General features: G+C 38.6%; 1 non-coding gene and 1 pseudogene across 1 annotated transcript; both read left to right on the top strand.

Moving 5' to 3' along the window:
• The first annotated feature begins 484 nt into the window (after positions 1-484).
• On the top strand, positions 485-727 carry LOC119540815 (annotated as a pseudogene).
• A 10647-nt stretch (positions 728-11374) lies between these two features.
• On the top strand, positions 11375-11509 carry LOC119541016. Its single transcript, XR_005218153.1, has one exon. It is a non-coding gene; the product is annotated as a small nucleolar RNA SNORA70 (small nucleolar RNA).
• Positions 11510-15251: the final 3742 nt, after the last annotated feature.

Raw genomic sequence — 15251 nt, 5'->3', positions numbered from 1 at the left:
AATAGACTGGTGACTTAAAAGTAGGCAAAAGTTTCTTGGACAGGACAAAGAAAGCCCTAACTATAAAATAAAAGAAATTGACAAATTAGACTTTATCAAAATTAAAAACTATTGTTCATCAAAAGACACCGTTTTAAAGATGAAAGACAAACCATAGACCAGGAGAAAATATTCTCAACAAAAATCTGCCATAGGACCAAGTATGAGAGTAGATAAAGAACTCCTAAAATTGAATGGAAAAAGAGGTCAAACAACCACATTTTTAATGGACAAAAGATCTCAAAAAAGATATTTCACAAAGGAAGATTTATGAATGGCCAATAAACATACAAAACAGTGATTAATGATCAGAGTCTTAAAGAAATACAAATTAAAACTGATGGAGGGTGGCCTCGACCCCATGCCAGTGCTACAGCCAGATGGCAGGAGCAGCTCCAAATCCGGCCTGGTTCTGCTGTACCCCACTGCAGAGTCTAGGTCGAACATGTTCTCCACGTGCCAGGTGAGGCCAGTTCTGCAGTGGGTGTCTGGGAAGCAGCGAATTGGCATCTATAGGTTCCTGCCCTTCTTTTTTATCCTGGGAGGAATGATGGAGTGGATCATGACCAAAATACATGTGGGCTAGGAGATCTTGTATGATGTGCACAGTAGAAAAGCCTCAGAAAAACAATATCAGAGTAGGCTGGAAGATGCTTCAGGGACTGAGCTTCAGCATTCAATAAAGTAAATATGCAATTTCCCTACCGGTTTCATCTCCTTTAAAAATGTGCTTTTCAGATCTCTTGTTCTTACACAGCTTATCCTTAGCAGCTCTCCAGATTCCCAGGAACTGAGTTTACAAAGAATCTTTTTTATAGTTTTTCAGTCTCTGCTTAAATACTCCCTGAGTCACTGCTGGATAGCACTCGTGGGAAAATTATTACTTCCTAAAACATACACGCCCGTTGAATCTAGTCCATGAAATATTTCTTAATTCAAGGGTCAATCAGGATACATTTCAGGTCAGTCTGAATTGTTTGTGAACTCCTTTGTTTCTAGGCAACAAATGATAATCTTATTTACTTTGTTGTAGAATTCAAATTCAATCATGGACCTGAAAGTAACACCTTGCCCATAGTAAAATAATTTAAATCAGGATAAACAATTATGCAGATTTCATTTCTGCCAACTACCAAGTTGTAAACATTTTGCTAGGGTGTGGGGGATTCCTAAATGTCTGCACAATGCTCATGTCAAGTGCTCTTGTGAACAGAAATAACCCCCTCCCTTGCCTGGCTCCACTGACATAAGGGGGCTGAACCTCCGTGAGGACTGCAGTTGACAGCCTTCACACTCCTCTGAGATGAAGAAGCAGCTCTTGCATCCAGCTGCTAAAGAAAGCACTTGCTCCTTCTATAAGAAAATGAACCTACACTTGAACTAAATTAGGGAATCAATCTATTGGGAAAGATTTTACAATTTGACACAGAATAAGTTTGGGTCAGCTGGTGGATAAAGGAAAGACATCTTTCCATGCTTGCATAATCACATCCAACATCTTTTCAAACAAGAAAATATCTACATATTACAGAAGACTAAGTTTCAAAATAGTTTCTAACCACTGCTGACAAAAAAAACAAGCAGATGTTTAAGGTCACAGTGTCTCCTCAAGTTAATGATCTCTGTACAAATATCTCTTTTTAAATTTTTCTAGGTTTTTTTTTCCTAATTTAAGCTAGTTTATCTGTGTTAGACCAATTCAATGTAAATAAAGAACAACTGACTTCTCAGAATGCATTAAAGCAATACCTAGAGCAAGCTCAAAGCCACCACCAGGAGATGGCTTGAGTGTGAAGACTAGGGAAAGAAATATGGTACATCCTATTCTCATGCACAGTTATGTCACCTGAAGAGTTCTTGTGGGCCTAATATTAAAGACATTTTAGTTAGACTGCTGCATAAGAAATTAAAATTGTAGTATGAAGCATTTCAATTATGTGGCCTTCCTCCCCAATTTTAGAAGTTTAAACAATATTTGCTACATATAGATAATATGTAACATATACACTTTACAACAAATAATAATAAACACTAATAAACCATCATCCAACAGCCGAACAAGAAAAAAAAAAAAAAACCCTTCAGTGAGAAACCACTACACACCCATCAGAATGGTTAAAATTAAGGACTGCAACACCAAATGCTGGAAAAGATTTGGGTCAGCCACAACTCTGATGCATAATTAGTGGGAGTGTAAAATGTACAACACTTTCAGAAAAGTGGTAATTTTTATAAAACTAAACACATGCCTACACTGTAACCCAGCAATTCCACTGCTAGGTATTTATCCAAGAGAAATGAAAACATATGTCTACAAAAAAGGACCATAAAAATGTTCATGGCAGCTTTATTTATAATAGCCCAAAACAGGAGACAGCTCAGATGACATCAATAAGAAAATAGACAAATGAACTGTGCTGCATTGCAACAATAGACTACTTAGCAATAAAAAGGAGTGAACTGATGATTCATGGAACAACACATTGAACATCAAAAACATCTTGTTGAGCAAGAGAAGCCTTAAACAAAAGCATACAGTATGATTCCATTTATTTAAATTTTAGAAGGGGCTAAACTGATCTATGGTGAAAATAATCAGAATGATGCTTCCTGTGTGGGGTGACTAGAAGGGCATGAGAGAACTTTCTGGGTTGATGGTAATAATTCTGTATCTTCAAAGGTGTCTTATACAGATATATGTATTTGTGTGAACTACCAAATATTAAAAGTGCATTTCACTGGAAATAAAGGCAACCATATTGGAAATAAAAGGCAACCATAAACAAAAATTTCAAATTCTAGTTAATTATGTTCATGCTTAAGTGTTTAGGAATGAAGTATACCCACTGCTGTAACTTATTTTGAAATGAATTAAAAATAAGACGGATTGGGAGGCAGGGCAAGATGGTGGCATAGGGAGGTGTGGAATTTAGTTAGTCCTCTACAGCAACTAGTAAATAGCTAGGAACAACTAGTAAATAGTCTGGAACAACAGTTGGGGGACATCCGTGACTGGACACATATCTTATACCAGTCTGGAATGGGTGGAGTGGCTGAGATCACAGCATAGAATTGTAAGTAAAATTACCCAAATTGCAGAGCTGGCAACCCTTCCCCACTGGCATGGCAGGCTGAGTTGAAAGACTTCCCTGTGAGAAAAAGAAGCAGTCTACTAGGAGCAAGGGAAATAACTCAACCAAGCGCCGGTTGTGGTTTTAATTAATAAATTTGGACTACTGAATACAAGTCATGAGCACAGATAAACCCAGAGGAAGCAGGAAAGGAACCCTGAGGTCTCTCCTGGCAGAGAGGAGGTGGGACTGATGAGAAAAATAAATAAATAAATAAATAAATAAATAAATAAATAAATAAATAAATAACAGAGGCTTTTGGAGACAGCTTAGCTCAGAATATTGGAAAATGGCTGTGTACCAAGAAAAGGGGCACAAAGAACTGAGTACCAACTCTAGTTGACCAGCAAACTGGTGGCGGGGGCGGGGCTGGAGACTGTCTCTGAAAAGGATACTTCTTTCTTTTCTCTTCTTTTTCTCTCATTCTAAGAAGCTCATTAGAGAAAGTTTCAGGCATTTTCATTGTCAGCACTGACCCAGGCAAGGGTGGAGTTAAGAGAATCAGAGAGACAAAGTAAGAAGTCAAGTGTAGGAGATAATTCCCTAAAGAGCATAGCTTCCCTAAGAAAGAGGGGGGGTGGGACCCAGCTCAAGTGGCAGCCTTCCCACAGAGAATTCAGGCCCCAGGGCCTGGGGGAAAAAAACAGAAACAACTTAAGCTTGGCTTCTGACACCCTTGGCCACCAGGACAGGGTCTGCTGAGAATTAAAGGCATTGCACCTCTATATACCAGTGGGGAGCTGTGGGCTGACAAGCAGCACCTGCTGTGCAGAAAAGGAGAAGCAGAGAGTCTAGAGGCCCCATGAAAAAGTCTGACAACCTTCTGGGTCTCATCCTCAGGGAAACTTGATACCGATTACACGTTTCTCCTGAGACCTGGGCCTGTCTGGTCTGGGAAAATCTGACTGGGATAATCAAGGAAACCAGATGCCTAGACAACAAAAAATTATGAGTCACACTAGGAAAAATGAAGATATAACTTAATCAAATGTACAAACTTACACTTCAAATGAGAGTTGAAACAATGAATTAAAAATGTTCAAACAAATCTTCTAAATCAAATCAATGAGCTGAAGGAAAATGTGGCAAAAGAGATGAAAGATATGAAGACACTGGGTGACCATAAAGAAGAATTCATAAGCTTGAAAGAACAAATGGCAGAATATATGGGAATGAAAGGCACAATAGAAGAGATGAAAAACACAGTGGAGACGTACAACAGCAGACTTGGAGAGGCAGAAGAAAGGATTCATGAACTGGAGGACAGGATATCTGAAATACTACACACAAAAGAACAGATAGGGAAAAGAATGGAAAAGTATGAGCAGGGTCTCAGAAAACTGAATGACAAGGTGAAGCGCATCAATATACATGTCATAGGTGTCCCAGAAGGTGAAGGGAAAAGAGGCATAAAACAATAATGGAGGAAATAATCACTGAAAATTTCCCATCTCTTATAAAAGACATAAAATTACAGATCCAAGAAGCACAGCATACCCCAAACAGAATAGATCTATATAGATCTACTCCAAGACACTTAATAATCAGATTATCAAATGTCAAAGACAAAGACAGAATTCTGAAAGCAGTAAGAGAAAAGTGATCCATCATATACAAGGGAAGCTCAATAAGCTTCTGTGTGGATTTCTCAGTAGAAACCATGGAGGCAAGAAGACAGTGGTATGATATATTTAAGATACTGAAAGAGAAAAACTGCCAACCAAAAATTCTATATCCATCAAAATGTCCTTCAAAAATGAGGGAGAGTTTAAAATATTTTCAGAAAAAAATACGCTGAGAGAGTTTGTGAACAAGATACCTGCTCTACAAGAAATACTAAAGGGAGCACTGTAGACAGATAGGAAAAGACAGGAGAGAGAGGTTTGGAGAAGAGTGTAGGAATGAAGATTATCAGTAAAAGCAAAAACAGAGAGAAAGAAAAAAATAAAAATGAAATATGATATGACATATAAAATCCAAAAGACAAAACGGTAGACAGCAGACATTACATTGAGTGAAATTAGCCAGAAGCAAAAGGACAAATACCCTAAGTTTTCACTAATATGAACTAACATTAATGAGTGAAACTTGAAAGTTAAAGTTGAGAACACAGGTTATCAGGAGATAGAAAGACGGTAGAGATCAGGTATATCTGATGCTGAAGGAGTACAGAATGCTCAACAGGATTGATTGTATAGATCCAGAAATGAATAGCACAATACTGTATGATGGTAGCACAATACCATAAGTACTCTGAATAAAGATGAGTGTGAGTATGGGTAAAAGAGGAAGGCTAGGGTCATGTATGACACAAGAAAAAAAGATAGAAGATAAAAACTGGAACTGTACAACTTAGTGAAGACTAGAGTGGTCAATGATGGTGATTAAGTGTAATAATAGAATATTTTTACATGGGGGAGAACAAATGAATGTCAGTATTGCAAGGTGCTGAAAACTGAAGAGTTTAGGGGAAAAATACAGTCAATGCAAACTAGAGTCTGTAGTTAACAGTAACATTGTAATACGCTTCCATTTATTGTAACAAAGGCAATATACCAAACTGAATGTCTCCAAGAGGGGGATATAAGGGTGTGGTATGGGATTTTTGGTGGTGTTTTTATTGTTGTATGACCTTTTCATTGTATTTTTTTTATTTTTTCTTCTATCTTTTTTATTCTTAATTTTTTTCTCCTCTTCCTCTTTCATTGCGGAAGAAAAGGAAACATCCTCATATAGACTGTGGTGGTAAATACATAACTATGTGATTATACTGGTATCATTGATTGCTTGCTTAGGATGGATTGCATGGTGTGTGAATAAAACTGTTTAAAAAATAAACAGAATGATACGAGTGTTGGAGAAAATATGGAGAGAAGGATGTACCTATTCACTGTTGGTGGGGCAGTAAAATGGTGTTATTTCTAAATTCTGAGATGCTGAACTGTTTGTGTGTCACCTGGTGGGTCCCTGGAACTTTGGGTGTCTGTGTGGCACCTGGAACTCAGAGCAAGAGTTTGGCAGCTGTGAGTGTTGGCATTGCCCCATGCAGCAACCATTAAAGAGGCTGAAAAGGAAATCAGACTTTGATTGGAGATATGAATGAAATGGACATTTTTGAGACTGGGGTTGATCAGACTAAAGGGTAAAGTATGGTATTAACTGTGTTTTAAAACTTGGGCTTCTTTGTGGGATCAAAGGAAGAGATGTTTATTTGGAGAAAACTATATTTTCTGTAGCACACTGTATAATTTAACTTGTATAGTCAGTTTATTCAAACACCATAGTTACATGGAACCTTGTCCATGGTTGGTTTGTACAAGTTAGCGTGAAGCCTAACATCCCAGAGTAATTTTGGCAGAGAATAAAAAGTATTTGCAAAGCCCCCTTGAGGGACTGGGGAAAAAATGTGGAAATATTAAACCTCCCCAGTTGGGGAATTCCTGATATTCTTGCATGCATTGGGCAGTACCAGTTTAGTAGGCCAAGTACAGTTGAAGGAGGAAGGTTAGGGGTATGTGTGACACCAGAGGGAAAGATGGAAGATGGAAACTGGGACTGTATAACTTAGTGAAACCTAGAATAGTCAGTGATTGTGATTAAATGTATAAATATAAGAATGTTTTTACTTGAGGGAGAGCAAATGAATGTCAACTTTGCAAGGTGTTGGAAATTTGATGGTATTGGGGAAAGAATACAATCAATGCAAACTAGAGTCTATAGTTAACAGTAACATTGTAATATGCTTCCATTGATTGTAGCAGAAGCAGTATACCAAAGCTAAATGTCTGTAGGAGGTGGATATGGAGGAGTATCGGATTCTTGGCATTGGTGTTGTTGTCTGACTCTTTTATTGTATTGTATTGTATTGTATTTTTCGTGATTTTTCTTTCTTTTTTCTTCTCTCCTCTCTCCTCTTCCTCTTTCTTTGTGGAAGAAATGGAAATGTCCTCATATAGATTGTAGTGGTGAATGAATAACTATATGATTATACCAGGAACAGTATTTTGAAACTTCAGCTTCTGTGTGAGACCAAAGGAAGAGATGTTTATTTGGTGCAGAATCTATATTTTCTGTAGCACACTGTATAGTTTAACTTGTGTGGTCAGTTTGTTCATTGCATGGAGTTTTGAGTGGGGAGTGAGATCTGGTTGGTTTGCGTAGGTTGTACATCCCAGAGTAGTTTGGGCAAATAATAGGAATGTATTTGTGGAGCCCCCTTGAGGGACTGGGGAAAATGTGGAAATATTAAATTTCCCCACCTGGGGAATTACTGATATTCTCACGGGCATTGGGGACTGCCAATTTAGAGGACCAGGGCCTCAGTCTTAGGGCTTGCTCTTATGGGGCTTTTTGCTGCAGGGGAGAAGCTAGTCCTACTTATGGTTGTGCCTGGGAGTCACCCCTAGAGAACCTCTTTTGTTGCTTGGATGTGGCCTCTCTCTCTAAGCCAACTCTTCAGGTAAACTCACTGCCCTCCGCCCTGCATGGGATGTGACTCCTGGGGTTGGGCCTGGACCTGGTATTGAAGGATTGAGGAGGACCTCTTGGCCAGGGCTGGAGGACAGATGAGGCCAGGTGATGTTTCAATGGCTGAGAGATTTCAGGTGGAGTTAAGAGGTCATTCTGGACGATGTTCTTATGCTTTATACAGATGTCCCTTTTTAGTTTTTAGTGTGTTGGAGTGGCTAGAGGGAGGTGCCTGAGGCTGTTGAACTGAAGCCCAGTGGTCTTGATTCTTGAGAGCAACTGTAAGACTGTGTAGCTTGCGCTGTGTGACTGTGTGATTGTGGGGACCTTGTGGCTCACACTCCCTTTGTCCAGTGTGTGGACAGATGGGTAGAGAAATGGGGACAAAAGGTAAATGAATAATAAGGAGGGATGGGGGAATGGGATGTTTTGGGTGTTCTTTTTTACTATCATTTTTGTTCTTGTCCTTGTTTTTTTTTCTTTTGCAGTGATGATGATGTTCAGAGATTGATTGTGGTGATGAATGCACAACTATGTAATGGTACTGTGGACAGTTGATTGTGCACGTTGGATGATTGTATGGTGTGTGACTGTGTCTCAATAAAATTGAATAAAAAATAAACAGCATGGTACTGGCATACGTTAAATATATTGACCAATGGAATCAAATTGAGAGTTCAGAAATAGACCCTCACACCTATGGCCAATTGATTTTTGACAAGGCTGCCAAGCCCACTCAATTGGAAAGAAGAGTCTCTTCAACAAATGGTGCTGAGAAACTGTATATCCATATGCAAAAGAATGAAGGAGGACTCCTGTCTCACACCATATATAAAAATTAACTCAAAATGGATCAAAGACCTAAATTTAAAAACAAAGACTATAAAAGTCCTAGAAGAAAATGTAGGGAAGCATCTTCAGGATCTTGTACTAGGTAAAGGTTTCTTAGCCTCTCCACCCAATGCACAATGAAAGAAAAATAGATAAATGGGACCTCCTCAAAAATTAAAAACTTTTGCATGTCAAAGGACTTTGTCATGAAAGTGAAAAGACAACCTACTCAATGGGAGAAAATATTTGGAAATCACGTATCTGATAAGGATTTAATATCCAGAATATATAAAGAAATCCTACAACTGATGATAAAAAGACAAACAACCCAATTTAAAAAAAAGAGCAAAAGATCTAAATAGACATTTCTCCAAAGAGGATATACAAATGGCCAAAAAACACATGAAAAATGCTGAATATCACTAGCTATTAGGGAAATGCAAATCAAAATCACAATGAAATATCATTTCACCTATGGGAATGGCTATTATTTTCAAAAAAACAAACAGAAAATTGCAAGTGTTGTAGCGGATGTGGAGAAATAGGAACACTCATTCATTGCTGGTGGGAATGTGAAACGGTGAAGCCACTGTGGAAAACAATTTGGCAGTTCCACAAGAAGCTAAATATAAAATGACCATATGACCTAGCAATCCTGCCACTAAGTATATACCCAAAAGAATTTAAAGCAGGAACTCAAACAGATATTTGCACATTGAGGTTCATAACAGCATTATTCACAATTGCCAAAAGATGGAAGCAACCCAAGGGTCCACCAATTGATGAATGGATAAACAAAATGTGATATATATGTGTGTGTGCATATGTATGTGTATATATATATATATATATATATATATATATATATATATATATGTATATACACACACACACACACACACACACAATGGAAGATTATTCAGTTGTAAGAAGTAGTGAAGCTCTGATGCATGCAACAACATGGATGAATGTTGAGGTCACTGTGTTGAGTGAAATAAGCCAGACACAAGAGGACAAATACTGTATGATCTCACTAATATGAACTAAATATAATGAACAAAATAATGGAATTAATACAATTATTATAGATTATAGGTTACCAGGAGATGGAATGAAGGTAGCAAATTGGGAGATGATGCTTAATTTGTGCAAAATTTTTAATAAGATTGGTTGTAAATGTTTATAAATGAGTGTAATTAACACAATGACTTGTACAGGTTGAAAGGGGAAGTTTAGGGTTTTGTACGTCACTAGAAGGAAAGCAAGAGGATGAAACATGGGATTATGTAACATAGTGAACACTTTTGTAGATGATAAATGTAGTTAATAGTACAAATATAAGAATGTTCTTCCATGAACTAGAACAAATGTACGTCACTATTACAAGGTGGTAATAATAAGGTGGTAAATGGGGAAAAATACACCTAATGCTAACTATGGACTATATTGCATGATTTCACTGACATGAACTAATTATAATAAGCAAACTCACAGAGTTCAAATCCAGAATATAGGTTACCAGGGGATAGATTGGGGGTAGAGATGGAGTGTTGATGCTCAATTTATACAAAATTTCTATATAGGTTGATTATAAAGGTTTGAAGATAGATGGTGGTTATGACAGTACATTATTGTGAGTGTAATTAACGGCACTGACTCATGCATGTGAATGTTGTTGAAAGGGGAAGTTGGGTCATATATGTAACTAGAATGAAAGTTAGAAGATAAAATATAGGCCTCTATAACACAGAATATGGATGATGGACTGGGGTTAATAGTACAAGTATAAGAATGTTCTTTCATGAGTTATAACAAATGTATAACAATAATACAAGATTTTAATAATAGGGGGTATATGGGGTGTTCTAGTTTGCTAATGCTGCTGGAATGCAAAACACCAGAAATGGACTGGCTTTTATAAAAGGGGGTTTATTTTGTTACACAGTTACAGTCTTAAGGCCATAAAGTGTCCAAGGTAACACATCAGCAATCCGGTACCTTCACTGGAGGATGGCCAATGGTGTCCGGAAAACCTCTGTTAGCTGGGAAGGCATGTGGCTGGCATCTTCTCCAAAGTTCTGGTTTCAAAATGGCTTTCTCCCAGGATGTTCCTCTCTAGGCTGCAGGTCCTCAAAAATGTCACCCTTAGTTGCACTTGGGATATTTGTCCTCTCTCAGCTTCTCCAGAGCAAGAGTCTGCCTTCAATGGCCGTCTTCAAACTGTCTCTCATCTGCAGCTCCTGTGCTTTCTTCAAAGTGTCCCTCTTGGCTGTAGCTCCTCTTCAAAATGCTACTCTCAGCTGCACTAATTTCCTTCTGTTTGTCAGCTTATTTATATGGCTCCACTGATCGAGGCCTACCCTGAATGGGTGGGGCCACACCTCCATGGACATATCTCATCAGAGTTATCACCTACACTTGGGTGGGGCACATCTCCATGGAAACACTCAAAGAATTCCAATCTAATCAGCACTAAAATGTCTGCCCCACAAGATTACATCAAAGAATATGGCTTTTCCTGGAAGACGTAATACATTCAAACCAGCACATGGGGGAAAATACACTGAATGTAAACTATGGGTTATAGTTAATAGTACTCTTTTGATGGTCTTTCATTGATTTTAACAAAGGTACTACATTAATACAAAGTGTCAACAATGGGGGGCATATGGGAATACTATATTTTTTTATGACTTTTCTTAAACCTACCACATCTCTGATTTTAAAAATAATAATAGCAATTTTTAAAAATGAAATGTGGAGTTTGAACTTCTGGACTTATTAGTTATTACTACATCAACTGCAAAATTACAAAACTGAAGCTATTTCCCTATATTTTTAGCATTTGCTTTTATCTCAAATGTAAAAAGTAAGCAGTTTGGTGTCTTTATAAAAGGAAAAGCTCTCTGCAGCCTATTAAACAGACTGTCCCCCTCTCCCCACGGGAGCCCAGTGTGCAGTGGCTGCAGACAGCTGTCTCCTTGGTAGTATATGCAGCCTGTTGCTTATATGGGCTGCCCTAAGGGACCTCAGAGAGAGCCCTTTCCTGTTGGAGATGGCCCTGTCTGACCTTGTGCCGTCTCCAATCTAGGCTCCAGGCAGGTATATGAGGTACCTTTGGAAACCCCAGGGCATGGTGCCCGGGGTCCACATCAGCCAAGTCATCGCATCCATCTGCACCAAGCTTCAAATCAAGGAGCATGTTATTGAGGCATCTGTGGGGCCAAGTTCAAGTCCCCTGATTGCCAGAAAATCTCTATCTCCAAGAAGTGGGGCTTTACCAAGTTTAATGCTGATGAATTCAGAGACATGGTGGCTGAGAAGCATCTCATCCCGGATGGTTGTGGGGTCAAATACCTCCCCAGTTGTGGGCCCTGCACCACTGAAGGCTTTGCCAGCACTGCCCTGGCCCAACTTGTGCCCACCAATAAACTACTTTCTGGCCGTCTAAAAAATCAAGCAAAGCTCAGTGCTTTCCTCCTTCACTGTTACTCTGAGTAACTCATATTTTTTAAACCTATAACAGTGTGTGATTTGTATTTTATATAAAATATACCATTTTCTCATTTAATTAAATTAACATCTCTGCTCATAAATATTTCCTTTGTGAAATTAGATAGTTTTTTTATCATTTCTAGCATATTCCATGTTTTAAAAACATTTATTGTGAAATATAACATATATACAGAAACATGATAAATTTCAAAATACAATTTAACAGGTAATTACAGAGCAAATTTCAAAGTATAGTATGGATTACAGTTCCACAATTTCAAGTATTTCCTTCTGGCTGTTCTAATACACCAGAAGCTAAAAAGAAATACCTATATAATGATTTGGTGGTCATAATCATTTGTTCAATCCTAACTTGTCTGTTACAACTTCTTCTTCTCATTTGATCATTTTCTCAATCTTCAGGGATATTTGGGCAATGACCATTCTAATGTCTTCATGCTGAAATGGGGTGTCAACATTATGGGGTAGGGGAATGCAACCGGTTGATGTTCTGAGAGAGACTGGTACCTTTCGGTTTCAGGGCTTATCTGGGCACATGTATTTCTGAGATCAAAGCCTTTCTTATTTTCTGCTCATCCTCAGAGTCCTGAGTTCTCCTTTGCATTGCTTGGTGGACAGGAAGTTCTGCATTTTACCTTCCTAACCAAGGAGGCATATGCTTTATTTTTATTGTATACATCGTCCCCTGGGACCGTATTGAAGAAAGCCCAGCCTTTCCGCAGCTCTATGCTAATGGGCCACTGGATGTCAGTCGTGTGCCGCTTTGTACAAAGAGCCAGGAAAGCCAAGCAAACCAGAGTCAGGAATGAATAACGTTTAAGAAGATCACATAAAGTAACCAAAGATCAACTACTTTTGACCAATAGAGCTAAAAGTAGGTGGAAGAAACCACAGCAAGAGTCAGAAGAAAACGGAGACAGCACCACAATCTTGAATTAAAATTGCTCAAGCTGTTTAAATGCAATTGGTATAAAAATATCCCTTCTTCCCCTTTTATTATCATCAAGCTAACAATAGCTGAAGTCCAGCTGAATGCCCGCCAAAGGTGACCACACCTTCATGGGTAAGTTCCTACACTAGGTCTTCCCTTTTTTGCCAGGACTTTAAAGTAAATCACTAGGACTGAGCCCATGAAAGCATCACCAAGTTCCCTGACCCTGCTCTTCTCTACAATCCCAAAATCTCCCCCCTTGGCTTCTATAACATAGTGACTTCATGCTGCTGGAGAAAATCACTACCAAGAGAAATGAAGTCTTCGCAAATGTATAGTTTCTAGTCTCAGAAGATCCTCAATTTAGTTTGTCAGTTCTTTTCCTTGTCCTAGAACAGCTCTCTCTCCCTCTCGTTCTTTCTTTTGCTCTCTCATTCTCTCTTTCCTTCCCCTCAGCTAGTATCCCAAACCTTCTTTTCTCTCTCTCTCATTCTTCGTCAATGGTCTTACCTCCACAGAGAAAACTGGACCCACAAGCTTTCAAATCTTCACCTTTCCACCTCCCCATAAAGGTTTATCTGCATCTTCTCCCATTCTTACTTGTTGTCTCACTGATGGCAAGAAATAAGATAGACATTTTCCTATGTCTTCCAATTGTCCTCCAGCACTTTGCTCCATGAATCAATCTCAGTATCTCTACAAGCTAATGTAACAAGAATGCTAATGTAACAAGATGGAGAAAAATTTAATTCTCTTAGCAACCAGCAAGAAAATTCCTCTGGTGATTTGTTAGGAAAATTAATAGAGAAGCCCATTTAGTTTAAAGGTGAGACCACAAAGGGACCTGATTGTGGAGAATTATTCAGCTTTAAACAAGGATAGTAATCCCTTCCTCTAAAGAAGAGGGAGGGAATTGAGGAGAGTGGAGGTGGAGCAAACAAGACCACAGAAGACAATGTGGTGTGCAATATAACCCATCTCCAGGAACCTCTCCAAACTTGTTTAACTTATGAGATTCTTGTTCTGATGGATTATTACTAATGTGCACTTAGTGTGTATTTCTGTAGAAACTGGTGAAAGGGCCGAGATTTGCATTGAGGTACATGGGATGGAACTACGATAGCAGTTATAGATGTGGGAGTGAACCCAGAGAGGAGCATGAGGGAGCAAGCTGTCAGGAATCCACTGAAATCATGGAGTGGGGCCCTGGCATGTGGCTTTGGATCCAGTTTTCCTGCTTCTCTCAGAGGCAGGGAGATCCACTGACTTGCGCAAGTTTCTCCCATCCTAATCAAATACCTCTTTACCCTGAGACTCCTGTAGCTCCTTTTCACTTTCTCCTCCCCTTATCTAACCTTCTTTAAAGTATGGTCTGCACTTTTAGTGTGAACTTCAAATACCTCCCATTAACTCTGCAGGCCTCTGCCATCTAGCAACTGCGCCACTGCTCTCTGAAAGTGCACATACCAAGGTCATCAGTGATGTCCTCCTGAGAAACATGTGCAGTCTTATCTTGCAGGGCGTCCCCTCCTCATTAAATATAATCGATGACTTTCATGGTATCTCCCATCTGATTCCCTGACCTTTGTCATGGTCTGTTCTTCCTCTTTCTGCTGCTTAAATGTTGGCACAGAAGCCTGAGGAGCTGCATTTCCCACCAGTACCCAGAATGATTTTTATGGTCACTGAACTAGGGGGAAAAGCAAGTATAGTGAATTGAATATGACTACAATTGAGTCCTAACCTGGATGGTGCTGTTAGAATATGAATAAAGGAAAAGACTGAGAAACCAAATAAAGCTTAGAGATGGTAGAGGAGGTCAAGAACCTTAATATTCTGAGAAAACGAGGAACAGAGTTGTTATGAGGGTCAAATGGCACTACAGAAAGAGATGGTGAGATTGTAAGAGAGAAGGTGCACACAATCAGAGAGAGGAAGAAATAATGTTATGAAAATGAAAATATATCTGCTTAATTTAATAGAAGCCAAAATAGTTCCTTGATAAGAATAAATAATGGAAAGCACTGTGCTACATAAATTGTACTTGGAATGGGTTCATGCAGCTATTTGTCATAAATGTCTGAATCAGTGAACTACAAATACTTTTGTTTTATTACCTGTGGTAGGTTTTGGTGTCAAAAGGCATTCAGATTATATTTGCATTAAATTATAACAAGATAATCAATTGGTCACTAGATGAGCATTAGCAATAAAACACAGAAGAACTTTCCAAAATATATAATTTACCTAGTTTGTTGGACCATATTTTCCTCCTTTTTGGACATATGATCCTTCTTTGCATAGCTTTGTTCTTATCCAGCTTTCATTTGTATGAC

Source organism: Choloepus didactylus, chromosome 7 (genome assembly GCF_015220235.1).
Source record: "Choloepus didactylus isolate mChoDid1 chromosome 7, mChoDid1.pri, whole genome shotgun sequence".
NCBI lineage: Eukaryota > Metazoa > Chordata > Mammalia > Pilosa > Megalonychidae > Choloepus > Choloepus didactylus.
Note: the sequence above shows the minus strand (reverse complement) of the source record. Positions and strands in the feature narration are given on the sequence as shown.